Raw genomic sequence first — 27925 nt, 5'->3', positions numbered from 1 at the left:
AGTGGCTTGCTGGGGTCAAGCGGGGGTCGCGCAGTAACGGGACACCTGAATGGAGAAGCGATTTATACACCAAACAAAAACGTTAACAAGTCCCCACCAACGCGCGCTTTGAAGATGATCAGGAGAGAGAGGGAAGGAAAAAGCAGAGGGGGGGTGGGGGGGGAGCACAGGGTAGGGGGGGGGGGAGTACGGGGCAGTCTGTAAGAGAGAACGCGAGAGAGAGAGAGCAATCACGCCAAAAAAAAAAGAGACATCAATTAAATTCACAGGAAATCAAAAGCTCGAGGGATCCATCTGTGCTGCGTCGGGAAGGCGGCGCACACATTCAACCCAGAGTGCGTCGGTCCCCTCCTTCGGCAATTTCGTGAAAGGCATCACCTGAACGTAGGCAGCCAATTCCAGGCAGACGCCTTTGCTGCTGTGCACAGAAACGTGAAAGAGAGATCTACGTCTGCGACGTTAACAGGAGCGACTTCAAGAGCGGACGATCTCGTCGACGCCAAATGAAATGTAACGTCTGCGAGGGGGTCAAAGAGGCGCGTTTTTTTTTGTACGGGGCGAGCGTTTTACAAACTGTACGGCGACTGAAAAGTGACGGAAAGCGACCCTTCAAATGAAAAGGAGGGGGGGGGGTTACGGAAACACTTGTGGATGGCGCAAGACGCGTAAGTAGAGAAATATTCTTTGATGTCGCGAGTTGCCGAGGGAGCTTACACCGACTGGCGCAGCGACACAAAAGGTACCGGAGTTGATGTTTTCACTGGGGGCCCTTTTATCGGTGTAAAATGAAGACCCCCGTGAATGGGCGAAATGACAATCACGCACCTTATTCCGCCCCCCACCAACCCCCCCGACAGAGAATTCTCTCCCCGTATTTTCACAACCGTTACGATGGCAGCTGGAAACACTGCGATGAAAGCGAGACTCCTCTTTTCTCGCTCGCATTCCGCCCGGGATATAAAAAAAATGTGCGCTCAGCGTCGAATCTCGCGGCCGAATCGCGGCGTAGCCACGGAGCCACAGCGGCGGCGGCTCCGTTTCTTTCTTTTTTTTTGGTCCCCCCCCCCGAGCGCACCCGAAAAACAAAACACTTTTAAAGGGATTGCAATGTAGCGGACAGGGGATGGGGGGGATCGTGCCATTAAAGATTTGCGGGGGTGTCGCAGATGAAAAGGCAGCATCCTCTCGGGAGAAACCGCAGTGGACAATATTTGTCACTCAGGAACCTTGTCACTGTCTCTACGATTGACGTGTGACAGCTGTTTGCTTTTCTCCGCTAATCCGCTCGGCCTGCCCGCACTCGAGTTCCCCATGATGCCGCTGCCGCCGCCGCCTCGACTGCTGCACTCGATAAAAACCGAGACTCGCCAAAGACGCGACGAGAAATTCCTGTTATGTCCACGAGCAAATACCACAAACTGATTGTGAACATTGTTACCTCCACCTGGGGTGCTCAGTTCGCGTGGAACGATATCGCATCTCTCGCACAGTTCACGGCCATGCCTTCCCGGTCAGACTTTAATGGGCAATTGACCTCGCTGCCACGACAGTAAGAATGCACATCCTTTTGAATCTCCCTCCCTCTTGGTATCAATTAATATGTTACGATAATTTTAAGATGTGTTGTAAAATGTATATCAGTTCATTGCTTTGTATTGCTTACTGCCAATGCCATTGGCTGTCGATCCAGAGCTGCTGGCAGTGGGGGTGGCCTTGGTTTGGACGCGTCGGTGATGGGGGGTTGTTTGGCCATACTTCACCGTGCTAATTATTGCGGGTGGGTGAAGCCAATAAACTTAACAGACTTGTGGGGCAAGTGCTGTTAGCGAGCACCTATTAAGGCCGGAATGGCACACGAGGGGGTGGGTGGCCAGCACCACGCCCGACCGCTTTTGTCTGCCTAGTAGCGATGCTTACACACCGCACCAGGTACTCATTTGAGGCTGAGTCGACCTAGGTGAGGCCTAGGACTGGTTCAGATAATCGTCACTGGTGTTGGCCGTTATCAGGAATCAAACTCGGGTCACTGGGTTCGTAGCACAGCGTGCTAACCGCAACCACATTGTCACACACGTAGCAACTGCCATTTGCTACTAAATGGCAATAACATTATAAAAGCACGTGTGCCAGGCTCGGAGCACGATAAGACCACATTGACGTCCTTTTTCAAGGTTTCCTTAAGCTCAATATTGATCGTTGGGTTAAAGTAGAGCGGTTACCAACGTCTCACAGCAAGCCACGGAAGATGCACCTACACACTCACAGTCAAGGGGTGCCCCCCAGACAATGTCTGCATCTTTCGATTTAAAGCTTTCGTGACTGCAAGGATTCATCTTCTTTGGTTCTTTCGGTAAAGTCGCGTAGAATGAGAATAAAATAATAAATTGATAAAATAAGGCCACTTGTGTTGTGGCCGAAACGTCGTGAGAATTTTATTGTTATTTTATTTTATTATTTTATTCTCATTCTACGTGACTTTACCGAAAGAACCAAAGAAGAAAATGTCTGCATCATTGAACCCCCTAGTCTACATTGGCTGCGAGTTATAAATGGTGAAAGTAATCACATTTTATCCCACCAACAAACAGGACACTGAAGAAATGTTTTTCGTAATAGTGTATCCGTTCTGATGCTGTTTGAACGTGGTAATTCGTGACGAAGAAATCTGCTCAAGATTTAACTTCCTTTTTCAAGATATGAAGACTACACACGCAGAGTGCAAGTGCTTTGCATATGTATGTGGATATATACAAACATCCCCAAATAAGCCTAAGGTCGACACAGCAAACAAGGATGTAGTGTGGCTCACACCATGCCTGTCCACCTTTGTCTCCCCAGTGCTGATGTTCACGCAATGCATCAGGAAGTTAACAACTCAAAGCCAAGTCGACCGTGTATGTTGTGCTCAGGAATCGAACCCAGGCGGCTGCAACTGCACTGCAGATCACGAAGCAATGTGCTGCCACTTTCTCCACCATGCTGTGTAAGCGCACGCACGCTTACACGTTATAAACTGCTGTTGAAAGTTTAACCATCTACGGATTTATTTTTGATACCCGTGAATCAAAATAATCCTGACCTTACAAATATCTTAATTGACAAAGCTTTTGGGGAGCCACTATGGCGAGATCTTAGCTACCTCGCCTGGTATGCAGCAGGTCGTGGTTTCGATGCCGACCCTGACGCCTGTATATTCGGAGTGTGCATTTTCTGTGGTCATGTGGATTCTTTTCCGTTTTTCCCCTCCACATTTCGATTCAACATCACGCGTTCGTAGTATTTGGCTGCAATACATTTGCACGTGATAAGCCACTTCGTATCATTGGTGGCCAGGTCGCTTTTGAAAAAGAGTTATATAGCTCAGCGGGCCTTACCTGGCAAAATAATTAAGCAGTAGTTAATTCGTGAGTTTTATTGCAAGTTTACTCAATTTTTTCTCTTCCACGAGCCAGCAAGCGTGCATCCTCCGATAAGAGTAGATTTTAATTAGGGTGGTCGCAGCACGCCCCTGGAGATGACCTGCAGCAGAGCCAGCGCGCTCCGGCCTACAGCCCCACCGCCCGCTCCCAATCGCAACCGGCGACCGACCCGGCTGCCAACGGGAGGGTGCAGAAGTGTAGACACATGCAGACATACGCATACAAACACAAGTCAAAGGGAGCCTCCGCTAATGAAACCTGATGCTCCAAATTGCTTTAGCACATGGAGGGCCGGCCTGGGCAGCTTGCCTGGAGTGTGCTCGCCAACTAACCGGCTGGAATGTGTAAAATCCTCGGTCTGTCATTAACACTGTTGGAGCCAACTCGCGAAAAAATGGTTTTGAAAAGGGCGGGGGGCGGGGGGGGGGCCTCTTCGCTTCTCCGAGCAAAGCTTCAAGCTGCCTCGCTCTGTCTCTCTTGCCTGCCTGCCTGCCTGCCGGCCGGCCGGCCAACACTCCACACACGCACGCACGTACGCACTTACGCACACACACACACGCTCGCGCGCGCGGGCGACCCCACACTGGGCTCCTGATGGGTCTGTTAGTGTTTGCCCGCGCCCCACACACCGAGACGCCAGCATAGATATGCGCGGATCCCCGTCACTCTCCCTGCAGTCCCTGCCACATCCCCCGTCACTCCTGACATGTTGGGGCTGACAATGGGCCGCAGGCAGTAGTCGGTCGAGGAGCCCCTCCGCCCGTCCCTCCGTTATTGCAACAGTGGCCTCACCCACTCACTTTCCAGCGCATTGTGATTCTTTTGTCCAATGCTATTCCTTTGTGCCCGCTCTCTCTCTTTTTATCCCATTCTTCATTCGATTTCACTTTCATTTAAGATTTTTCCCCCTTTAATTCCCCATAACATTCCAATCGCGGCCGAAAAACGCTTTGATGCAAGACGGAGAGCCGGGGCTGTCATTACTTGCTCGAGTTAATAATACCTCTGCGGCTTTAGAAATCAGAGCAAATGGATAATGTACCCGCAATTACATTACGGTTCTAAAAATCCAAAAATAAATTCAAATTAAATGTTGAAAGTGATGTGAGCATTTAAGTAATTAGCAGGGGTCACGTGTTTATGTTTAAGGTCACACGGAAACAATTGCCTCCCTTCAATTCGGATGAAATGGACTGCAGAGCCAGGCCTCTTACGCCCCCCCCCCAAATCCAGACCGTGGGGTTGAAGGGGCTCTGCTCAGTCGCTCGTTGCATCAAACACCCAAAGAGGAATGTCTCCTTATTTTGTCATTCAGAGCAGCACAAGTTAAGAGAGAGAGAGATTCAAAAAATAGCTTGCAGAGTTGCGAGACAATCGACAACTGACCTTTATGATGATAGGGAAATACGATCATCAGCATGGTGTTTCATTTAAGAGGGAATTATTTAACATTCCTGTGCCTGGTAGCGTTTCCAGTGGTTGCAGGAGCGAACTGAACTCATTACATACAACATGTTTGAATCTAAAATTGATTCTTACAGGTTCGATGCAATGCATGCGATAACCCTCCAAACACCCGGCACAGCAAAAAAACCAAATCAAGTCGTCACGTGCCAATTAATTTTGCTTTTCAGAAAATGTTCATGATACTGGGTGTACTTTTCAGCGAAAAAAGTCAAATGAATTGTTAAAATATTGCTCTACAGTCAACGTAACCATTTTGTTGACAAATATAAATAAATTGGCACATTAGCACATACATGGCAACTTGATTTGTTTGGCTGTGGGGGTGGTGAAGGGCCATAAGTCTAGCTGACACAATACCGACATTTGACCCCACTATAAACCAATTATGAATCGCAATATTGTTTGTGAAAGCCTACGTATGATATTCGTGTGTCTTCTTGTCCGACTCCCTGTCCACAAATGTATTTTAGTACTTCATGCAATCTCAATAAAGGTGTTCATAGTGGCCTTCCAGTACAGTCGAGTACATTCCACATGAATATTGCTCCTTCTGTAGAAGAACCACTCCAGGTTGCCATATGATAAGTTGATACAAAAGACAAATATTCCCTGATAGCCTGTAACAGACTGTTGGGGCAAGTGCTGTTAGCGAGCACCTATGAAGGTCGGCACAGCACAAACAGGGGTGGGTGGCCAACACCACGCCCGGCTGCCTTTGTCTCCCCAGTGACGATGTTTACATATCGCACCAGGTACTTATTCGAGGCTGAGTCGACCTAGGGGAGGACCTGGACCGGCTCAGATAATCGTCACTGGTTTTGGCCGTGAGCGGGAATCGAACTTGGGTTGCCGGGTTTGTAGCGAAGCGCGCTAAACACTGCCGCTGCGTACGTTATACATTGTACATCATCACAGCGCACTCAGCTCTTATTAACAAAGCATTCAACCAATTTACCACACATCCACTTCTCATAAGCCATGCTCATTTAGAAAATTTCTTACAGAAGAGCCATGTGTTGAGGCTTCTCTTAAAACTAAGAAAAGAATGGCACGGCATACGTTGCAATGGAAGATGGTTTTCATCACATTTGTGGTAATTCGACAAAAAGCTCTGTTTACCAGCCCAACAGATAGTCGTCCGCCGATCGTAATGCCCCAGAAGGGTCAGAGAGGGAAACAAGTTCCACAAGATCAGAACGTGCAGGTCCATGTGTCGCCTTAAACGTCAGTATCAAGATTTAAAAAATTATGGAGTAGTGCATTCTTGGACTGGAAGCCTGGTGCAATTTTTTTCCTGAACCGGCTTGATGTGTTCGTAGTTCCCCGCTACGCAGATCAACTAAGGAGGCTGCATTCAAACCGACTGCAAATGTATGCGGCGTTGAGTCACTGCAATATGCTAGACAGGATGTGACAAACTCACGCACAAGCATTTCTGTGGTCGCTTCGTCAAGCTCGCGCCCAATTGTGGCTGATGTTAAGTAGATGTAAGAGATTTATAGGAGTATTGGGTATGACTTTCAAGCCAGAGGGTATTAAGTAATGATAAAAAATAATAATTTACGGCTGATTTTTTTCAATCCACTGCTGGATGAAGGCCATGCCATGATTTTCTTGGGGGTTTGTTGGACCATATATTACCATGATGGTCAGTGCGGGAAGCTGAAGTTTGGTGAAGTGACAGGGCGGGCAGGGGGGGCAGGACTAGTTCATACATTGCTCTCCACTGATGTTAGCCTTTACTGGGGATTAAATTCGGGTCACTCGATTCGTAACACAATGTGTGAACCAGCACACCACCGCTCCACCCGTCAATTAGGTGTGTTGAGTATCAAACATGGACTCGCAAACAAAACATTTATGATAAACTGCAGATTTGCCAACATGCACTGGCACAATTTTCAGTTTTCCTGGCAGAACTGGGACCACCGTGACTGAACAACATCAAGTGTATGTTTTTTTGAAGCGTTTTAGTCAAGAACATTTTAGACATCCAGTCACGTAGAAAATATGCTGAGTGCTCCGTCACCAATCATTTCTTTTTAAATGAGAAATCCAATCGTAACCGATAAATACAGTGGTGGCTACGTCACCACTGTCTCCGCCAGACGGGTCGTGTGGATTTTTATCCAGGTCCTCCGGGTTTTCTCGCCAGATTTAGCGACACGCGTTTAGAGTATTTGGCTGCTAGAAATTCCCACGTGATAAGCCACTTCGTTGAGCTATCATTTGTGGCCAGGTCGCTTCTGAAAAAGAGCTATATCGCTCAGTGGGCCTTTCTTGGTAAAAAAAAAATAGTTAATAGTTTTTTTATAGACTGGCCGCTCCATCGTCGGCTGTGTGGAGGCCCTCCCCGTGCCGCGGCTATAAGTGCGGCAGGGCCCATCTTCAGAAGTGGTCACATTTATACACTATCATCATCAATAGCCATGATAAATCCACTGCTGGATTAAGGCCCCCTCCAAGCTGTTCAGATGCCAGGATGGTGAGTGCGCGGTGGCACGCTGCCATCCAGAGTGTGCGTGCGCGTGTGCATACGCGTGCGTGCGTGCATGCATACGTGTGCGTGCATGCGGTGGACCTCAGCCAGCACCGCCAAGCACTCAGCTCCGCAGGGGAGCTCCCACACAGGGAGCGCGTGGGCAGGGGGGCGTGGCCCCTCAAATCAGCGGTCGGTCGGTCTCTCCCAGCTTGGAATCCAATCAGCGTGGCTGGCGGGGAGGGGAGGAGAAGGTGGGTGGGTGGGAAGTGGAGATGGGATGTTGGGTGGAGGCGGCGGGGGGGGTTTCGGCTGGGTGGCAAGGAAGGTGGGGAGTGGGGGTTGTAGAAAAAGACTGAGAGGTTTGAAACTGCGACAGCCAGCGCATAGCAGCCAGCGGGCACAGCCCCACCGCCCACTTAGCGACACAGCGGGAGGCTAAACTACCCCACTGGTCCTTGTCAGCTCTGCAAGCGTAAGAGCCCGACTGAGCGACCGACTGAGCGACCGGCCAGGCATGATTCATCCTGAGGGTTTGTGTTTCCATCCTCCTGCCCATGAGTATTCCTTTCCAAGCCACCATCATCGGCATGGCCCCCCCGCCCCCCCCCCCATAAGAAAGCCCCCACCCCCTGCCTATCCCCACAGAAAAAAAACCCAAGGTGGCCGTGCTTGGTATGCTTTTTGACTGCATGCCTTGCTGCTTGATGAGCATTACTTCAAAGTCACGGCGAATGTAAACACGCTCTATAATGCAGAGCTGCTGAGCATTGGGCAGCCCGGGCGCGTGTGACTCACATATTTCTCAAAACCAAATATTTAAAAAACAATGTCACGAAGCTTAAAGAGGGTGGAAGCGGGGCAGCGGGGGTGGGGTGATATTAAAAGGAATAATATTAATGAACGCCGGGAACTTTGGTACGCAAGTGAAAGAGTTTCTCGGCTGCCGCCGGCTAATCTCACATTGTCGACCGACAGTGGAATTCTCTTCCCCGCTCTGCGTGGCGGTTAGATCGGACACAATGTGTAATGCAAGTGGCGGACACCTTAAAGGTATGTGTGTGTTTACCTTAGGTAAAACAAACACTTTTATTTGCGCTGTTAACTCAAAACAAACTGTTCACTTTAGCCCATATTTTGTCCACAAAAACACACACATGGACCCATTTCCCCTGGGGGCATTTGAAAGTGCAACTCCTTTTCCATGAATTGGGCTTGGTTGGGCAATCGCAGAATATTATTTATGGCTTCTTCTGGCACATGGCTTGGGAAAAGAACCACAATGGGGTTACAAGTTAATGTCTAGATTATTTTGTTTGCCATTTAATTGCATTAGGTCTTAGTGGCATGCATGCCCCCTGTTATTGACTGTTTTTTGTCAATCCACTGCTGGATGAAGGCCTCCGATCATATCGTGTCGGTCATGGGGGGGCGGAGTGTTTGACTAAACTTCAGCACACCGGTTCATGCGGATTGGTGAAAGTGGGGGGAGGCCTCCAGGACCGGTTCAGATATCACTCCCCACTGATGTTAGGTGTGGCTGAGAATCAAATCAGATTGCTCGGTTTCCTAACCACTGCTCTCCCCCAAATGCCTCAAGTATCATGTCAAAATGGGCAGAGGTTTACCAGGTGGTCTATCCTTTCTTGGATAGCACCATAGCCCCAGATGACCTGTCTTTCGTCTTTAATTTATGAAATAGGTGAGGAGATATGCTGTAGGGTTGTACGTCTGTGGTTATTTGTGGTTCTTATGCAAGAGGATGAAGCCACGGAGTGCTGTGGTTGGATCGGTCATGAGAATATTGTTTTGAGAGGTTGGTTTCTGCACGTGAAGTTGCCAATTTTACTTGATGGTTCAGGATATATCGTGGGGTCAGGAGCATGATTCCAGAACACGTTTTCCAGGGCTTCAGTCTTGTTCTAGGATATATTGTGGCTGTGGACATGTTAATGATTCTCCACATGCAGGCAACGATGATATAAAAGAAATGAAATAAGGAACATGATGTTTTATAACTTTGGCTCGTTGTATTCAACGGCCGTAGATACATTTTGGTGTGGCCCAGATAAATCACCATTTCATGGGGAAACAGCCGGTAGAAGCCTTAAAAACAAGTGAAAACATGAGCACGTGCAGAAATCACCAATGAACTATTCTCGGCAAAAAACACACACTTTAACATGTCCACTGCAGTGGAATGGACGGACATTTCCATCCATCCTCTTCTTACCGTATGGCAGTTGAAATCAGCAACAGACTAGAATTGTTGTATTTATTTTGTACGTAGTTCCACAGCATCTAGGGTAGCTAAGTGCAGTCCGCTTGTTCCACCGGAATGCACGTGTTGTATTGGGCAGTCATCAGTGATTTTCCTGATGGATTTGCACCTTCATCTATAAACGCATGGGACACTATACAGCAGATGACGATCCTTTGGGAATGTGTATAATAGGCGACGTTTCAGGCAATGGCCCTAATTCACCCACACCCTACCTCTCTGACATATGTGCTTGTGAAGAGGAGGCACTGCCCAAAACGTCACCTATTATATACATTTTCTTTTTAAGGCCACAGTGTTATTGAAGAATGTGTTGAGTTTTTTTTGTTATTGTGGTCGGAGCATCGTCAAATAATTTGCATTTGGAAATGTGTTGCTTAAAATGAACAGGTGTGCGAATCAAAACATTGATTCTGTGCAAACGGGCCAAGTGTTGGCCATAATAGCCATTTCAAACACTCCACCAACAACTCTTTATCTTATGAGCTCTACTATGACAATGAATCAGACTAATAGCAGTACTCTGATTCATTTGAATTAAAAAAGATAAATCATTGGTATACACTGCTGAATGAAGGCACCATGTCAGTCGTGGGGGGGGGGTTATTTAACCATACTTCACCACGGTAGTCAATGCGGGTTAGTGGAGGAAAGCATCATTGGCCACTCTACGACGTATCTGGAGAGAAGAGATAATCCACGGCATTTGTCACCAGCTTACTTATCGTAAAAAGGACTCTTTCAGCCCGATCGTGACATTCGCGCTAATGGCCCAAGCTCGCTGTGCTCGCTGGTGCATCGACCGCAAGCGACATCAAGAGGGATCGGGCGCCTGGCGTGACGTCACGGACGCACAAACACCCGACGACGATGACGACGCTCATGTCGAGTAACCGGCCCCCTTTTGCTCCGTGTCACAAACTTGATGGAGTGTGCCTTGGTAAGAGCATATGGGCATACCGATCTTGCACTGACTGAACCCACTGGGTTCTTCTCTTTGAAAAATGTACAGCGGGACGATTTTTTTTTTCAAAACAAGGCTAGCCGCGAACGACGGCTTGGGACGTTTCTCCTGCTACTCTTAGGGATATTTGATAAGTTGCTTTGGTTTGTGCCGTCGGAGCCTTTGGCTGCGACACACCGACTTGTAAGGATCCTAAACACGCGGCCTGGTCCGGCTTGCACAACTCGCAGCAAATAACATCTGTTGAATACACTGCCCGCAGAGGAATTTACTTTCTTCATTTTCTCAGCACGCATCTTTTGCTCGTCGCTTCTCGCGCGCTCTGCCGTGGCAAAGTCACCCCTTTGTTTGGTACTGCGTAAAATAAAAATGTTCGTTCGGGTTCAGATCGGGAGGGGGGGGGCATTCCTCCCAATCAACGCCTCTCCAGGTATCTCCATCGTTTCCCACGAAGTGAGCATTGCAGTCGCCCAGTCAGACTGTGGGGTCGGTTGGCAGCACTCTGTCGAGCACTGCACCCACCAAGAAGGTTGAATACCCCCAACTGCTGTTTGGTGCATAAGCACAGACAACAGTCAAAGCTGTCCTTTCTTGCAACAACAAAAACACTTTAAAGTGATAGATATTTGCATTTTCGCACATCACAGTCACAGGCCAAGAGCTTCCATTTTCCATAAACCCTATATTTGTATGTAACAACGATAAACGAAATCGCACATTCAAATGTGTAAGATCCCCAAACCAAACATAAAAGTTACATCTCTATGGGAGAAAATAAAATAAAAACATCCGTCGGGACATGAAGAAGCCGTTGCCATTATTGCCAGAACACAGCGACGTCGTCAACGTATAGCGACGAAGTTTAACGAGCAGACGGGTATTGATACAACAAACAAACTGGACGCACGGACGCACATGGGTCAGAGGCTATCAGGGGATTTCGGAGGACGCAGGCTGGATATGTCAGGGGTAGGTTTAAAAAGAATAGCAGCGGAGATGAAAAAGAACATCGATACCTATCTACGGCTGAGAACGTAACTCTATCAAAGTAACATCTAAATCCGGCGAAGCACGCCGCATCCTCTTTCGTGCCGCGCTGGGCTTGTGGTGGCATTTGCTTTTTGTTGTTGTTGTTGTTGTTTGCGCTCGCTTCAGTCGGGAGAGCCGCTAATCCACACACGGGGCGAGTGTCCGTGCGACGGCCCTCTCGCTTGCTCTGCGCGGCGATGCCGAAGCACGTCCGACACGGCAGCCGAGCGGGTGCAGGTTTGGGTTTCTCCCCGCAGGAGGAGGGTAGCCGGGGGGGGGGGAAGGAGCGGTGGGAAGAGGTGGGGGGCGACGTTGGAGAGGTAAGTAGCCGGGTATAGAGGGGAGGGCGACCTGGATGGAAGCGGGAGCAGCAGAGAGGGGAGGAGGGAGATGATGAGCAGCGTTCACCCACTGTGACCACTGTGTGAACCGGGACGCTGCTTGTGTTGTTGGTGGTCCTGGGGTTTTTAAAATCCTCTGAAGTGCAGTTAATCTAAACGAAGTCCGCCCCGTTGCATGGCTCCTCGGGTAGTAAATGGCAAACGCTACTGGCATTGCTGACGATGATGTGGCGTTTTGGAAAATGCGTGCGGAATGAAGTTATTGGTTTAATCAACAGGGGTGATATGAAATGGTAATTACTTTTTTTGCGTCGTAAAAAAAGTGTGAGGCAGTTGGATGATTTTGTTAATTGAAATACAAAAAATACATATGCAGTGAAATATCATTAAAACGAATGAGCATTGTGCTTTTTAGCATATTTAACGTTATAACCATATCCAGGGGCGGAGCCAGGGGAGTGACAGGGTAGACAATTGTCACCCCCGAAAAAAATCGAAAATCTAAAACATTCTGCGTATAAGTGTACGACACTCGGTCTGGCGGACTCCGTGCAACTGCATTGTCAGAGTGTGTCGCCAACCGATGGCGTCTAGATCAACAGCCTGACTCTCTAATCATTCTTGAAATTAAAATTTGTTGATGTCACCCCGGGCTGAAAATCGTGGCTCCGCCCCTGACCATATCTAACGTCAACTTGCCTTATATATATAAAAACGAATCCAAGTAATAAGCCTCTTCGTTGAGCTATGATTTGAGACCAGGTCGCTTCTGAAAAACAGCTATAGAGTTCAGTGGGCCTTACCTGGTAAAGTAAAACAAGTTTTAGTTTCAATAGTTATTACTTTAACACAGCTTTTGTAAAGTCCCTAAAATCCCATTGTACACAATTGACAGAACTAAAGTCCCAAATGTTGTCGGAATTAGCATTCCCTACATCTAAATTTCACTTTGGTTGGTCTCCTGAAAATATTGTCGAGGTTTCCCTGCGTTTTATTTAACCAAAATAAAAATGGTGCAACGAAACTGTAAAGAAGTGTAGAACAAATATAACAATATACTACGTAATTTGTTTTAATTAAATACGATGCATGATCCAATTGAGCCACAAAAGAAACTGCAAACAAAAATAATGGACTGCATAGGCAGTGGCGCATAAGCAAATTTATAATTTTAAAAAATACCCACACACCCAGTTCATAAAATTCTCGAAACTGATATATTTATATTCACACCAAAATCTAAATTGTCACCCAGAAGTCAGTCATCCACAATGCACAGGGGTGTTTCAAAGCAGAAGGGTCTCTTACCCTCAAAGTAGGCTGATTACACACTTCTCAGTTATGGAGCAGTTTTAATGACAAACAAGGCGAAACTCTATTTTTGCTAAAACAGACAAAACAATCATTATATTTTGATACTAGCAAGGGAGGTCCCATGATGTAGCTGCTCACCCCGAGCTCTCAATGTCCTGATAGTGGCATTGTCTTTGTGCTGTTCGCCTTTTGGCGTCCTCCGGTCTAACACCGTTTGAGACGAGGCTCTAAAGAAAGCCGTCTCTGGTGTGGACCAATCAGTTTCAAAGACAATGCATCATCTACTACCAGAGCATGTTTTTTTGTTTGCATGTTCACCACGAGTATATGTGGTTAATGCAGACATTATTCCTTACAAAAGGTTTCAGTTTGGTGTTTTAACATCTTAACACAACTGTTTTATTGCCAGAAAGGGTAAAACCTACTGTTATAGTCAATACAATGTGTAACGTGAACAAAAAAGAGCGAAAATCAGAAAGCGCGTTTCACAAATCCGTCGCCGACAATAAACGCACTTAGATTTCATCCGATTCGTCACAGCGTCGAGCTACGTGCCCGCGAATCTCCGGAGCGGGCTTTGGGGGCTCGTTTGCGGCGTGGGAGATGCGAAAAGCCACACAGCGCGCGGTTCAAAAAGGGGGGGGGGGGGGGACACGGGTCCGGGCCCCCGTGGGCCGTGCTGCGGCGACGATGCAGGAGAGGATTGAGGGGTGATCCGATAAGGATCAGTAGTTTGTTGATGTTTACGGGTGTAAAGAGCGATAGGTAACGCGGGATCACTATCCGGACGAGCGGGGGGACAGATTTGTCAGGGGAGATTCCTCGAGATGGGCTCACGTTACCTGTTATACCCTTTGTTACGCCCGGGCTTTTTACAAAGCGCAAATAGTCCAGGCAGAGGCGGCCCCAACAGAGGGAGAGAGAGCGATGGGTGAGAAGCGGCGGCAGGAGGACAGGAGCAAAGACACTGATTTTATCTGCGATCATAAATCGAACACTTGTCTCCTCTTGGCCCGGCCTTGTCGTGGCCCCCGTATTGCCACGAGATAACCCTGGGAATCCGTGTGAGAAAGTCCGGCTCAGGTGGCGTTTCCCCCCCCCCCCCCTTTAAACGGCAGGCTTTTGGAAAGACAGGAGTTGTTCATGGCACTAACCAGCAGCAAATGTACATTGCATAATGCTGGGTTAACGTGGCGCAGACAGTGTCTCCCACTCTCTCCACATGGCCTCTAAAGATGGCAAGCATCATCGTTAATGTTCTCCCGCTTTCAACTTGTTTTACAGATCGTCACTTTGCGACAGCTTTTGGTCTCACGCGGCCAAACACTGCGGACGGTTTCCAGATAGCCCTGTGTCGCCAAGGATGTGTGTTATATTCCAAGGCATAGTTTACAAACGGAATGGAATAAATTTAAACAGAATATCTATTTTTCGTGAGAACATGACCGTAATTTTTATAAATGATAGCGATACGTCGGCCGGTTTCTCGATAAACATTCCAACTTGACCGTCGGCGGTCACGTAACGCGTGCCCCTGCGATCCACGTAGCCTCCGGCAAAAAGGCCAAGCTTCCCATTCCCTCTTCTTCGTCACCATCTTCTGCCGTGACATTTCTAATGCTGGATGAAGGGGACCACCGGGCCGTCGCCATCTCTCGCGGTTTGGCGATGCAACAATCCATCCAGCTCCTGCACGTGAGCCCGATCGCGTCGCTCCATCTCTGCGCTGGACGTGCTCTCGGGGACGTGCTCCTTCCTTTGACTGGCACTTCATCTTTAATCTCGACCAATGGCCATCACTCCCCCCTTCTTTGCTAAATGTCCTGCCCATCCAATACGGTGACTGAAATTGACATTTAATATCAAAGTATGGGTGTGGTATGTCAATAAATAGGCAGGGAAGCAGATAACGCATCTACGTTAAAGCCCTGCCCTACATCTCATTTAAAATTAATCTTAAATTATTATATTAATCCACTGCTGGATGAAGACCTCTCCATGCTGTGTCAGTCATGGTGGTTGTTTGACCATACTTCACCATGCTGATCAGTGCGGCGCCATGCTGGTCACTCGGCACCGGTGTTATCCGTAGCTGGAACTCGGGGTAGAGCAATGGTGCAAGGCGCTCATAACCCAGCGACATGAGCTTAAAATGATCTTACTGAAGTTTAATAGCAAATAATGTGTGCTGTGCGTTAATAATGTTGTACACTGCTTAATTGGTAATTGTTTGCCTCATGCCTCACATGAATACAAATACGCCGTCACTTTATTAACACCGCTACCTGATTTGCGTCGCCTTAACCCCACACTGACATCGCTGACAGCATCGTCCGTCCTTTCTCGTATCCGGCGCCTCTCGGCCTTCGCCTCCACCACCTATCCCGTAGGTCGCTTCGACATTCATCGTCCGCACCGTCCAGGAACACATCCCCGACGTAAAGTGGGGCATTATGGTTTGAGGGTTTTCTGTATTTGTTCAAATGTCGCCCGCCCCCCCCCCCCCCCCCCATAAACCGAATCACTGTCATTGAGCAGGGAAAAGGAGACCTTTCGTCACCATGAGCTCGTCTCAACACAGAATTCCAGCGCTTGACCAGTTCATAACCGCTTTTAAGTAAACATATACAACCAGATCTCTCGTGTTTAATCTGAGGGTATTATTTGTCCAAACAAAAAAACTTGGCCATTGAAAATTAAATCACGTTGGGTAGTTTACATATATGTATATTCGTTCAGTCGATCTGTGAGACTGGCCTGAATTTTGTCTTTTGGAGCTCCTACGTCACACCGAGTGATCCCAACTCACTCGCTCCGCTCTCACGGAAATAAATATATGTCGCTCACTGCCGGCCAGGGCACCCTGGACTGGGCACCGTTTCAATCGCGAACACTTTTTCCCGCGTCGAAAGGAAACGAGGAAAAGCCGGGTGGCTTTCAGAGGTCGGAGCACTGAGCTGGTACCGCTGAGACCATGGGTTCGAACCCGGGTGTCAACTGTCTGTGATTAAAGTTGAGTCTCAAGTTTTGATAACTGAATTTAGTTGATGGTCTCAGCCCAGTCACCAATGACTGCACGTGAAATTTGGGTTTTGTTTAATTTTGCATAATTCCAGCTTCCAACAAATAAAAAATAAATGTTAGTTTGACCACCACGTGTTGAATGTCTCTGCGGCAGCGCGCATGGGAAAGTGGAGCACTCTTAGAGCGGATAAAAGAGGTCACTTGAAGGGATCTCAGAAATAGTTCTCAGATATCTTCTTCCACGGGCTGTTATCTCACACGACGCACTACTCTTCAGGAGTTCCAAAAGAATACTACGTCTCGTGACATGAAGCCAATAGCACAAATGGAACAACATTCGAGGGAGGGGGTGGAGGGAAAAACAAAAAAACAAAACTGTTTTTGAAAAAGAGAGCCAACCAGGGAAGTCTTCAAAGCTAATTCCCACATTCCCCAGGTCATTCCAGACAGAAGCCACCCACGTCTTGGTATTCCTCTGCCTCTCTTTACCTCCGCTCATTCACGCAGCTCTTTTTCTGATTGCGCTGCGGGGTAGTGCCGATCAGAGAGGCTACAGAATACGCATTATGCGGGAGTAATGGAACATAGATGTGCACGTTTACTTCTCGTGAAACAATCGATCGAGATAACGTGCTTAAAACATACGGTGGCAAGGACACTGAAAGTGTCTCTTTCATGGAAGACCTGCGTCACTATGGCAAGACGGTGCCACAAGGTCAAAGAAACAACGCAGCACACGGTCCAAAGATCTTGCGACACGGAACAAAACTAAACACGCACGCAAAATATGAACGACTTAAAATGTTAATTTTTTAAGTGGCATGGAGTTTAAAATATAACTAAAATTTTTTAATGAGAGACACTAAAAGTACGGTATGGTTCAAAAGTGCTGACATTTACATTGCGAATGTTAAGTGCATTCTAAGCGGGTCTAATTGCCCATTTAAAATTTGACCGGCAGGTAATGGTTTTTAAAGGCAAACGGGACGCAGCTTCGTCGTCATTTTCTTCCGCTCTGTCTCCTACGCCATTTTTTGCCCGTATTTACAAGTCACGATTAGATCGCCGTGTCATTTACGCAATTAATAAAAGCAATTATCGCTAAGTGTACGGAGGGCACTCCTCACAGCCATCGCGATCAACGTAGCTAATCGTAACGCGTCGCATACGCAGTTAAAGTTCAATAAACCAGCCTCGTGCCGCACCTGACACAAACGTTTTCAGTCACATTTAATTTTAAATCCAAACTCACAAATATGGAGGCGTGCCTCAACATGGCCTCGAACGAGCCCACAGCTGAACGACGACGAGTGTTGGAATTATCGAACATAATTTAAGTTTACTTCCATTTTTTAAAGGGGGGCCCGCACTTAAGCCTCGTGAGACAGGGAAATCAATCCGGGGGGGGGGGGTACCCATGCTGGGGGACCTCTGCGCGCGGTGACAAAAAGCTCGCGAGGGGTCCCGCGGGCTCAGGATTAGGGGACGGCGGTCGAGCTGACGGGCCGAGGCGGCCGAAGACCGCGGCGGAGGCTGCGCGGGGTAAGGTGATCCCAGGAGTATCAGCCGGCGCTGTGGGAACGCACTCCGGTGACAGACAGGTGCGTGTTTGCCCAGAGGATTCCCCGCTGCAATTTTTTTTTTTTAAAGAAGAGACACGGTTGGGCCTTAAAAAAAAAAACTAAAAAGAAGAAAAAAAACAGAAAGAAATGTGCAGGCGATAACACCTTTTGTTTTGAGCGAGCCAAAACAAAAACACTTTCAGGGGTTTAAGCGGGCAATGCAAAGAGTGACAGCTTAAAAGGGCCCCTTGCCCATTCGGGCACATCACATTTGTCTTGCTCAGCTTGCCAGGAGCTCCACATTAGAGCGAGTGACCCTTCTGTGTCTCTCTGCTCTCCTCCCACAACCAAAACACCAACAGCAGTGAATGGTGACCTTTGAACTTAACAACCACCGCCACTTTACCATTTTTATTGGGAAAACTATACCTCCATGGCTGTCGCTCACCAACCCAAAGCCAGCCACCAAGGAGGAGGAATTCTAAAATGCGTTTTCTCCCAAATTGTTTCACCCCCCCACCTCCACCGCCCCCCCCCCCTCCACTCCCCAAGCATTTCCACAACCGCCGTGGTCTGTCTTAGGGTAAGAGAGCGAGCGAGCTCGTGGGAGTTGGCGTTGTCTGAAAATGAAAGAGGATAATTATTATTTAATGACGTTTCGGTGACCGCTGGCCCCTTTCTTGTACGGCGAGCACACAATTGATCTTCCACTCCGACAGTTTTACAAGAATTCGATATGTTTATTTGTAAAATATAATTGCCAAGCTCGGATTACTTTAGAATTAGCGTTGCCTTCAATTTATAAGGGAAGAAATTACTTGGATGTACCGGTGCTGTATTTAAAAAAAAAATAGAGAGACAATAAAAAGCAGAGGTTGTGATTTTTGCGCGTGCTTGTAAAGCTCCCCTCAATGAAAACAAAACAGCAGCAAGCACTTAATGCACTTCCCACGTGCCTTTTTATAACAGTTTGTGAAGCTCCTAACGCAAACTGCTTGCGTAAGGTGCATGCAAAAAAATGAATTTCTAACTCCACCGTCTCCCATAAAAATGCACGCAGCACGTGATCGTGCGCCTCCCAGACCTATCGTCCGCGTCGTGTTTGGCTTGACAAAATTACGACGAGAATTACTCGAAACGAAAATGCTCACAAGGTCAAAGGCGACGTCACATGCCTGGATGTCCAATCAAGTGTCCCTCGGCATTGTGCCATCTCGTCGCGACGTCAGTGACGTTATCGGACAAAAAAACACACGGCATCCAACAGCCCGGCCTGTTCTACGAGTTCGACTGAAACTGTCCGCAGCCGGCCACACGCCACGAGCAGATTATTGCGCAATATCTGGTGGCACCTCACGGCCATACGGCCGATTGTGGAGCACCGTTAGGGAGTGGCAAGACTTAAACTATAAAACTATTTAGCTATAAAAACTATTTTTTTTATTTTACCAGGAAAGGCCCACTGAGCTATATAGTTATTTTTCAGAAGTGACCTGGCCACAAATGAATTTCATATCGGCTAAATACTCTAGATCCACGTTGATTCTAAATGTGGAGGGAAAAACTGGAGGACTTGGAGAAAAACCCACACGACCACGGGGAGAACATGCAAACTCCAAATATGCAGGCGTCAGGGTAGGGATCGAACCCACGGGCTCCTTATACCAGGCGAGATAGTTAACATCACGCCACCGTGACTTAAGCGAGCCCAGGTCGACGAGCAGTGTTCTGCTGGGTCGGTGGGGAGGACAGCAGTCTCAAAGGGAAAGCTTTAGTGAACCCTAAAAACAAAACACCCATTTATCGTTGCGTTTCACTATCTCGCTCCAATTCATCTTCCACCTGACTTTTCACTTTTGTCATTTTTTTTCGTTTTCTTTCAAGTTGTAATCTCAGACGTTTGATATATCTCAGGCACTGATCTCTTTTGTTAAAAAAAATGTCTTTTATGACTTCATTTTTGATTTCGTTTACAGTTTTGCTTCTCGCTTTGTTGTTGTTTGTTAATCTATCGTGTTTTATTTATTTTCTCACTCGCCCGCTCGTTTGTTTATGTTTTTCTTTGCATACGCACGGGGAGAGAGAGACAGAGAAAAAAATACTCCTGTTTTTTTAAACGAGCGGCAAAACGTATCTGAAGATATCTCGCACCGCTGCAAGTCACGCCAGCGTTACGACACACCCCGCTGGGCTGAGACAAGCGGCCGACTTTTTTAGGGAGCAAAAAAAAACCGCCTACCGGGCTGCACTCCCGCAAGAGCTACCAGCATGCACCGGTAGCTCTTGTGGGAGTAGCTCCGCCACGGTCGGATGGGGGGTGAAGACGCAAACGGCACGTGGCTGTTTGCGTGCACCACGGAGGCCTGCCGAAGAGTGCACCCGCACGGGGGGGTGGGGGGCGTTTATCTGCGAGTCACGCCGCGCACACCCCCCCCCCCCCACCACGTGGACCTTTGATGTCGAATTTTGCTTTACCGTGCCCTCTGCGCTATCGTGCCTGAGACTTGCCACGCAAACGCGGTGGCCGCCCTACGACGCGCGCCGCCGCGCGTTGGAGGGCGGCCCTCCGGCCCGCGACGAAAAATAATTTGCGCACGAGGTGGGCGGGCGGGCATGTGGGCAGGTGCAGTGCGGCACAGCCAAGGCCGCTAGATAAAGGGGCCGCTCGCAAAAACGTCGGCCGGGCTTGTCAAGGCTGGCGCTAATGCACCGCGTCCGAGCTAGTGAGGCAGGCAAGCTTGGCGAGAGGCCGCGTGTTTTTGGACGTGATAGCGGAAAGACACGGTGCCGAGAATGTTAACGCAATGGAAGTACGTGGATTTTCGAGTGCGACGGGGTCTCGTGGTTGTTAGCACAGACGCCAACAATGTACTTGCAAAGGTCAGTAAGAACTCTTGGTAGGTGGCCGTGTTTATATCCGCCGAGTATAGTAATACTAATTTACAGCCTTTAATAAATCTAGAGCTAGATGAAGGGCTGCCCGCACATTAATGGTCACGGTGCTCGTTCGACCTTACTTCACCGCACTGGCCTTCATCGGTTGGTGAAGGTCGGGGCCCAGGAACGGTGTCAGATATTGGTTATCACTGAGGTTAGCCATGGCCGGGAATTGAACTCGGGTGACAGGGTTCAAAGGGTGGTGCGCTAATCGCTGCACCACCGCCTCCGTAGCTCACGCGGTACGCACCCTGTACACACACTGCCTCGCGTCATACGTACACAGACAGCAATTAACAGGTGCAGTGTAGGCATGGCTGATCCAGCAGAGGGCAATGTCTGAGTGTGGGGATAAAACGAACCAGGCAGGCCTTGAGAGCAGTGTGGCTGTGTTTTGGCTGAGGCCAGGTGAGAGGTGCGGTAGGGGTCAGGAAGATCTTTGATCCACTCCTGAAGCAACGATCAATCGCTGTGGGCACACACACGTCGCAAATGGTCACAAATAAGCCAACGTTTCTGTAGGTGTTCTTAGATTTCGGCCCTTTGCTAATCCACCGCTCAATGCAAGCCCTTGCGAAACCATGTCGATTCATGGGGAATTGTTTGACCATACTTCATTCCGCTGCTCCGTGCAGTTTGCTGAAAGTGGGAGCGTATAGACGCAGGAGCGTAAAAGCACAGTACAATAATGGACCTTGCCGCACTGCCCTCTGCTTCCAAAAACATAGCACCGGAGTCTATAACACCTGTTTATGCATGGTGGTTCCCGTGCAAGCGCTACCCAGGCTCGGACCTGCTTTATAACTTTAGAAAAGACCAAGCGAGATTGGGCGCACTCCGGGTGATTCAGTCTCTGGCGGCCTTTTATCCGCTTGAATTCCAACATCAAAAAGACATGGGACTAAAAAAGTTTAAATCGTTAAGAAAATTACATTAAAGTGATTGCAAAATACTCAAGGAATTGGCCAAACATCCCAACGTGGGACCTTCCCAAAGAGGTGTTGTTGTGCCGGCGAGGCGGCCCCGCATGAGTTTCACCATTACCGTATTAAACGAGAACTCCGCAATAAAAGCGGCACTTTGTGCGAAAATAACAAAGCACTTGAATATTTGCGCTTCAGACAGCAGATGCAACGCTGATCTCCGACCACCCCACAGCCACCTGGAGATTTTTTTTTTATCCTACATCAAAGTTACGTCTGGGCTGAGTGTTCAACAGCAAAGCGAACACACGGATAGTACTTCCTGATATCGTGTGAATGTAAATTTTCTTTGTAGCCGATATTCTTTGAGAGTTATGTCAGAAATTAGCGTGCCTCTCTCATGCGTGTTATATTACCGGACAATTTGTTTCGCGGCGTTCGGCTTTGCTTACATTATTGTGGGAGCCATCCTTCAACATCCCCTACTACCCGCCGCCCCCTGCCCCCCACTCCCCCTTATCGACCTCGGCGTTGCATTTTCAACGAAGCCCGCAAGTCAGCAATCACACCAGCATGCGCATATCACAGATAAAAGCTCTTTCTCCTATCAAAAGCAACTTTGAAACAGAGCAGATATAATTTGATTTTCTACGAACGCATTACGGCATGACATAGGCTGAAGGAAAAAAAATTACTTTGACTCGATAACAAAAGAACCTTTATAGGCAGCAATTCGCATGCTGCCACCGAAAAAAAACAATATTGAAATAAAATAATGTGGGAAATATGCCACTGCATTGTTATCGCACAGGCGCGATAGCTGGAGAGATGGTGACAATTTAATTGATAAGAGCGCGAGAGCAGAGTTCAATTAAGAGAAACAGCGGAGAGTAGGAAGGTGATTAGACTGGGAGTGGTGGCACAGTGATTTGTGGAGATGTGCGAGTAAAACCCAGCGACTTGAGTTCCATACTCTTTGGTTCTTTCGGTAAAGTCACAAAGGTATAAAATAAATTAAATCACGACGTTTCGATCGCAACATAAGCTTATGTTCGCAACATTTTTATTTTATACCTACGTGACTTTAGCGAAAGAACCAAAGAGTATGGATCCCTGCAGTCACGAAAACTTCAAATCTATATTGACTTGAGTTCCGATTGGAGGCCATGGTTAATGCATGGGCACCGCGGTGGCAAGGTGTTAACTACCTCACCTACTTTGCAGGAGGTCGTGGGTTCCATGCTGACCTGACGCCTGTATATTTTGGAGTTTACGTGTTCTCACCGTGGTCGCGTGGATTTTACTCAAGGTCCTCCAGTATTTTTCCCTCCACATTTAGAACCAACATGCGTTCAGAGTATTTGGCTGCTATACATTTCCACGTGATAAACCACTTAATTGGGCTATCATTTGCGATAGCCAGGTCGCTTCTGAAAAAGAGCTACATTTCTCAGTGGTCCTTACCTGGTAAAATAAAAAAAATAAAAAGTTTAATTTAGTTTTAGGCTGGCGAGTGATATCAACAACCTGCAATCACCAGCGTGATATCTGGTCAAACAACCCCCAGGACTTACCCAGCATGGAGAGGCTTGACAAAGGGCTATACATTATTATTCAGATACATCTAACACGGCATTGCTATCTGCCTAGCATTATGACAGCTTGACTCTCGCGTGCTGAAGACACGACAAAAGGCATAACCGGCAAAGATGGAACGGGAAAATCTGAAAGAGTTGGATTGTAGCGTTCTACTTTTTGGACATCTTAAGATATAAGGCTTGGGCTGAAGCAGTCAAAAGCAGGGTGCAGTAACGTCACCTGCCACATCATATGGATCAGAAACAAGGACACTCACAAGAAAAATTGAACAAAAGATTAAAAGTTCGCAAAGCATCATGGAGAATGTTTGGAGTGACATTTGAGCGACAGGAAGAGGAACACACGGATTATAGAATGCATGCACTGCCTGTTAATAGAAGTGACTGGAATAAATGACGGATTCCGGTCGAGATGGAGTGGAAATCAAGGGGGGAAACGCGACCAAGAGCACAAACGTTGCGGAGATGGATCGATGGAATCAGCCCGTGTGCGGGTGCAAGGTGGGTTGTTACATCGTGGGACGATAAGATACGGTGTCCGCTGGGGGAGGCCTTCACCCCTGCAGTGAACAGATCATGGCTGATGATGATGGTCGTAGTAGTATTGCAGATTGCGAGACAAATTATTTTCTAAACAATTACTCGGCTGATTTATTATATATGCGTGTGTTTTTTTATTGTATGGGCACAGTACAGGTGGGAGGGCACTTGGGTAAGAACAGGCAAGCGAGGCAGTTCAACAGCTTCGGAGGTCCTTGTTTATTACTGAGGGGAAGTTCATTTTTTCTGCATGGACCCCACACCGTGATGGGATGCGTGGGACACACACAGGCAACATGCAGAGCTGGGCTAAATCCCACACTGGATTCGCACACTTCTGGTGACAATCGGTGGACGGTGGTTAGAAGCAATGTGACATGTTTCAAAGTATAGCATGTTGGGACAGACTACAGTATTTTTTTCCATCATTCTTGTGCCCAATGTTTTTTCTTTAGCCCACCTGAAGGACTTATCGGTCACATTCTCAAGTTGGTAAGTCAACGTGGTCTTGCGTGAACATCCACACTTCCTTGAATTGAATATGCATAGTTTCACTACTGCTGAATCAACTGCTGGATGAGAGCCTTCCCATGCCGTGTCGGTCACGGTGGATTGTTTGATCATTAGTCACCGCGCTCATCAGTGTGCGTTGGTGAATGGGGAGCCCAGGAGCGGTTTCGGATATCACTCACCACTGCTGTTAACCGAGGCTATCACGGGATCGAACATACATACGTACAGGTCGCTGTTTGCGTGTAGCACGTGTACGAGGGTGAGCCTGGTTGCGAGCGCCACCGCCTACAGCTTCCCTCTCTCGCTCCACAGCTGGCCTGCACCAATCTCAACGCGAAGTTGACCCGCGATGTGGCCGCCCCCGGTTGGTCGGTAGGTTAGGGTACCCGAATCACAACGCTCCGGACATGTGGAGGCGCGTGGGGCGGAATCGCACGTGGATCACAGGGGTGGCGTGAGGGGAGTGGGGCGAGTGACACCACGCCCCATGGTGTGGGAACGCTGATAAACCCGAGCTGGGCCGCCGTTGCAAATCAAAGCGAAGGCCACGATAATCTCTCTAAAAATGACTTACGTAATTACGGCACTTTGAACGGGTGATCTCGCCCTGCTTGTGCCCACTGCTTTGGAAGAAGCGTCCGCGGGGTGCCCGCGCGTGTCGCCGCTCGTACACGGGCGCTGGCCGGCGAGCGCTCGCCTACGGAAAGCCGCCACCCCCCTCCCCTCCTCCTCTCTGCCGCCACGGGAGAGACGACCGCCGTCACCTGGGTCTGTCCAAATAGATATTTTTTAAAAGACGCGAGAAAAAAATATGGCACGCATGGGGCTAACTCACTCGCGAAGATGCTTTCAAGGCGATATAGTACCGCACGGGGCTATACCGAATGTATGTGGGCCCGGCAGAGAGCAAGGCGGCGTGGCATTAGCGGCGCGGGAGATCAAGGAGATGCGCGGGCAACGCCGCCGTCGCCCGTCTGAAGTGCTACAAACCTTCGCAGCCGTGCGCGCCCCATCAGATCATCTGCGCGTTAAGAGGCCATCGTCACAGCCTGTGATAATGCAAGTATGCTTTCATGTGGCCACACAGCTGCGCCGTGCAGTGCAGCTCCGCCAAGCACCGAGCGTGCTCTTTTCTGTTATGTAATTTTCCGCCACTCTGCGTCAGGTCCACTGCTAGTGCCCCCACTCCAACGCCGCTTTGCCGCTCCCCCTCCAACCCGGCTCCCACCGCCACCCCTGCTGTTTTCCTCCTCCCGTCTCCTCCCATCATCGCGGGCGATAAAGTGCCCATGCTTGTTTGTGCTCGAAATGCACGAAACGGATTCGCTGTTTTTTCTGGCGATTAAAAAATCTCCCCTACCTCCCCCCACACAGATGCAATTTGAACAGTCACACGACGCGTTGACTTGGCATGCGAGCGAGCGAGCGCGTGCAATTGTGTCTTTGATGTAAATCTCGCGTGGTGTGGTTTTTTTTTGCTCTTAAAAACACACCCGCAAAGTCCACGAGCGGCGGTCCCGCAAACAACACGCAGCGGTGCAGGTGTAGTGACGCCGACGCACGTTCTTGCTTCACTGAGAGCCTTGGTTTTGGACACCATCGCTATTCCTGGGCCGCTCGAACATCGTTTTCTCTCCAAGCGTCGCTTCCCCTCGCGCTCTCCCCTTTTATATCCCTCGAGCCCCCCCCCCCCCTTTCTCGAAGGTTCACTCACCCTACTGTCCCTCAGCCAATCATCGTCCTCCTTCCCTAACGGTTGTCAACCGTGACCCCGACGGTCCACCCTCGATTTCCCGCCTTTTACATTTGAATTTCTCGTCCAATCGGTTTAATTCTATCACCGCAACGAATCATCTTTAGAGGCCTCTCTGCACAAAATCGGAGGCCCCTAACACACTTGGTGACTGTTCGTCTGCACACGTGCCACGTCAGAGGCCAGTGGTCGACAGTTTCGGTCTTTACACAGGTACACCTAGGGCAGATATTGAAGGCACACCGGGATCGAAAACGATGGAATGAAGTGCGATGCACGAGACCAGCTGTGGAGCGTTGTCGTGAAAAGGAACGCGCATGGTAAAACAAATCTGAGTGTATGCCGAGAGCAGAACGGTACGAATCAGCATTCATTACCGACGAAAACAGAAATGTGGACGTTGAGAAAGGAGGAGGAAGAAACAGGTGAAAAGAGCACGGAGAGATGGGCGCTTGGAATTACACGAAGAATGAGGAACTATATGTCAATATTAGAGCCATCACGTTATGTGATAAGGGATATTTGATTTAGGGGACTGCATATGTTTCTCGCCATTCACCAATGCATGAGTGCGAGATTAACTCGGCGACCTGGGTTCGATTTAGAGCCTATGGCTAACATCAGTGCTGGGGAATATCCGAACCGGTTTCGGAACAATCCACCTTCACTGACCTGCACTGACCACCGTGGTGAAGTATGGTCAAACAACTCCAATAACTGATACAATGAGGAAGGTCGGCATCTTGCAATTGGCAAACTATTTAATTGGAATAAAATAAAAATTGTAATCGATTGCACTTAAGAACAAAACTAAAACCGCCCCCCACTTTGAATACCGCACAGCACAAAGGATTTTGAATATTAGACGTAGTCAGCAAACACACAAAACTTATAATCACTCGAGTAGTTTGCTCTCGATTCGCTTTTTATACACTTCACCTGAGACCTGCACTCAGCGGAGATCATTGTGGCACAATACATCTATGCCCCCCGTCTTTCACCGACCAGCTGACCAGCACGGTGAAGCGCGGCCAAATAACCGCCCACGCCAACGACCCGCATGGCGCAGCGTGGAACTCATCCAAGCAGCAGGATCGACCGAACGGGGCAACGCGTGCGCTTCGCGCAACAGAAAACGTGAATCGGAGCGAGCGTGTGAGCGAGCGAGCGACGCTGGCAGCTAGCCCCATAAATACCCGGCGAGCCTACGCGTCAACATTGAACAAGCAGAGCGCCGCCGTTAGCCTTCCAAAGGGCGTAATCCCCGCAGCGGCACGGCCCCGCCGGCCGCGGTGTAATTAATGATCACAGCGGCTGTTTGCCGCTTGATGTCAACGAGCCCCGATTGCCGGTGTGGGGTCTTCCCCCTCCGCCGCGCTCGCCCCGCGCCCCGCACCTTGCACGGGACCCACAGCCCACACGCAGGAGGGGGCGGGGGGGGGGCTAAGTGTAGCCAGTATGTAGCAGATAGGCGCACCTGAGCGGCGGCCTTATCGCCCTCCATCGGGGGCCGCTCGGTGGCAGAAACGCGAGGCCACAGCTCGGCAACGAGCCGCAGCCAGGGCACAACAAACACGACTTCTGAGCGAGTCGGCGGCACGGGGAAGAGAGGTCCTGTTACACTCGCTGGGGGCGGGGGGGGCGCGGTGGAGGGGGAAGCGGAGAGAGGGATGGGAAGATGGGAAAGGCGCGACGGGTTTTGGCAGCACATCTCGCCGGGGCCGATACAATTGCGATCGGGATTTAACGCAGTGCCTAAATGCGACTGCATCTTAAATGCA

General features: G+C 48.9%; 1 long non-coding RNA gene across 1 annotated transcript; it reads right to left on the bottom strand.

Annotated features, from left to right (window-relative positions):
* Nucleotides 1-208: 208 nt before the first annotated feature.
* Nucleotides 209-26042, bottom strand: LOC142924158 (uncharacterized). The gene is made up of 4 exons (XR_012941321.1): nucleotides 25885-26042; nucleotides 24966-25161; nucleotides 21180-21286; nucleotides 209-7597 (listed from the first exon to the last, which is right to left on the bottom strand). It is a non-coding gene; the product is annotated as an uncharacterized LOC142924158 (long non-coding RNA).
* Nucleotides 26043-27925: the final 1883 nt, after the last annotated feature.

This window comes from Petromyzon marinus, chromosome 9 (assembly GCF_048934315.1).
Source record: "Petromyzon marinus isolate PM22_M1 ecotype Great Lakes invasive population chromosome 9, UKy_Petmar_22M1.pri1.0, whole genome shotgun sequence".
NCBI classification, from domain to species: Eukaryota; Metazoa; Chordata; class Hyperoartia; order Petromyzontiformes; family Petromyzontidae; genus Petromyzon; species Petromyzon marinus.
Note: the sequence above shows the minus strand (reverse complement) of the source record. Positions and strands in the feature narration are given on the sequence as shown.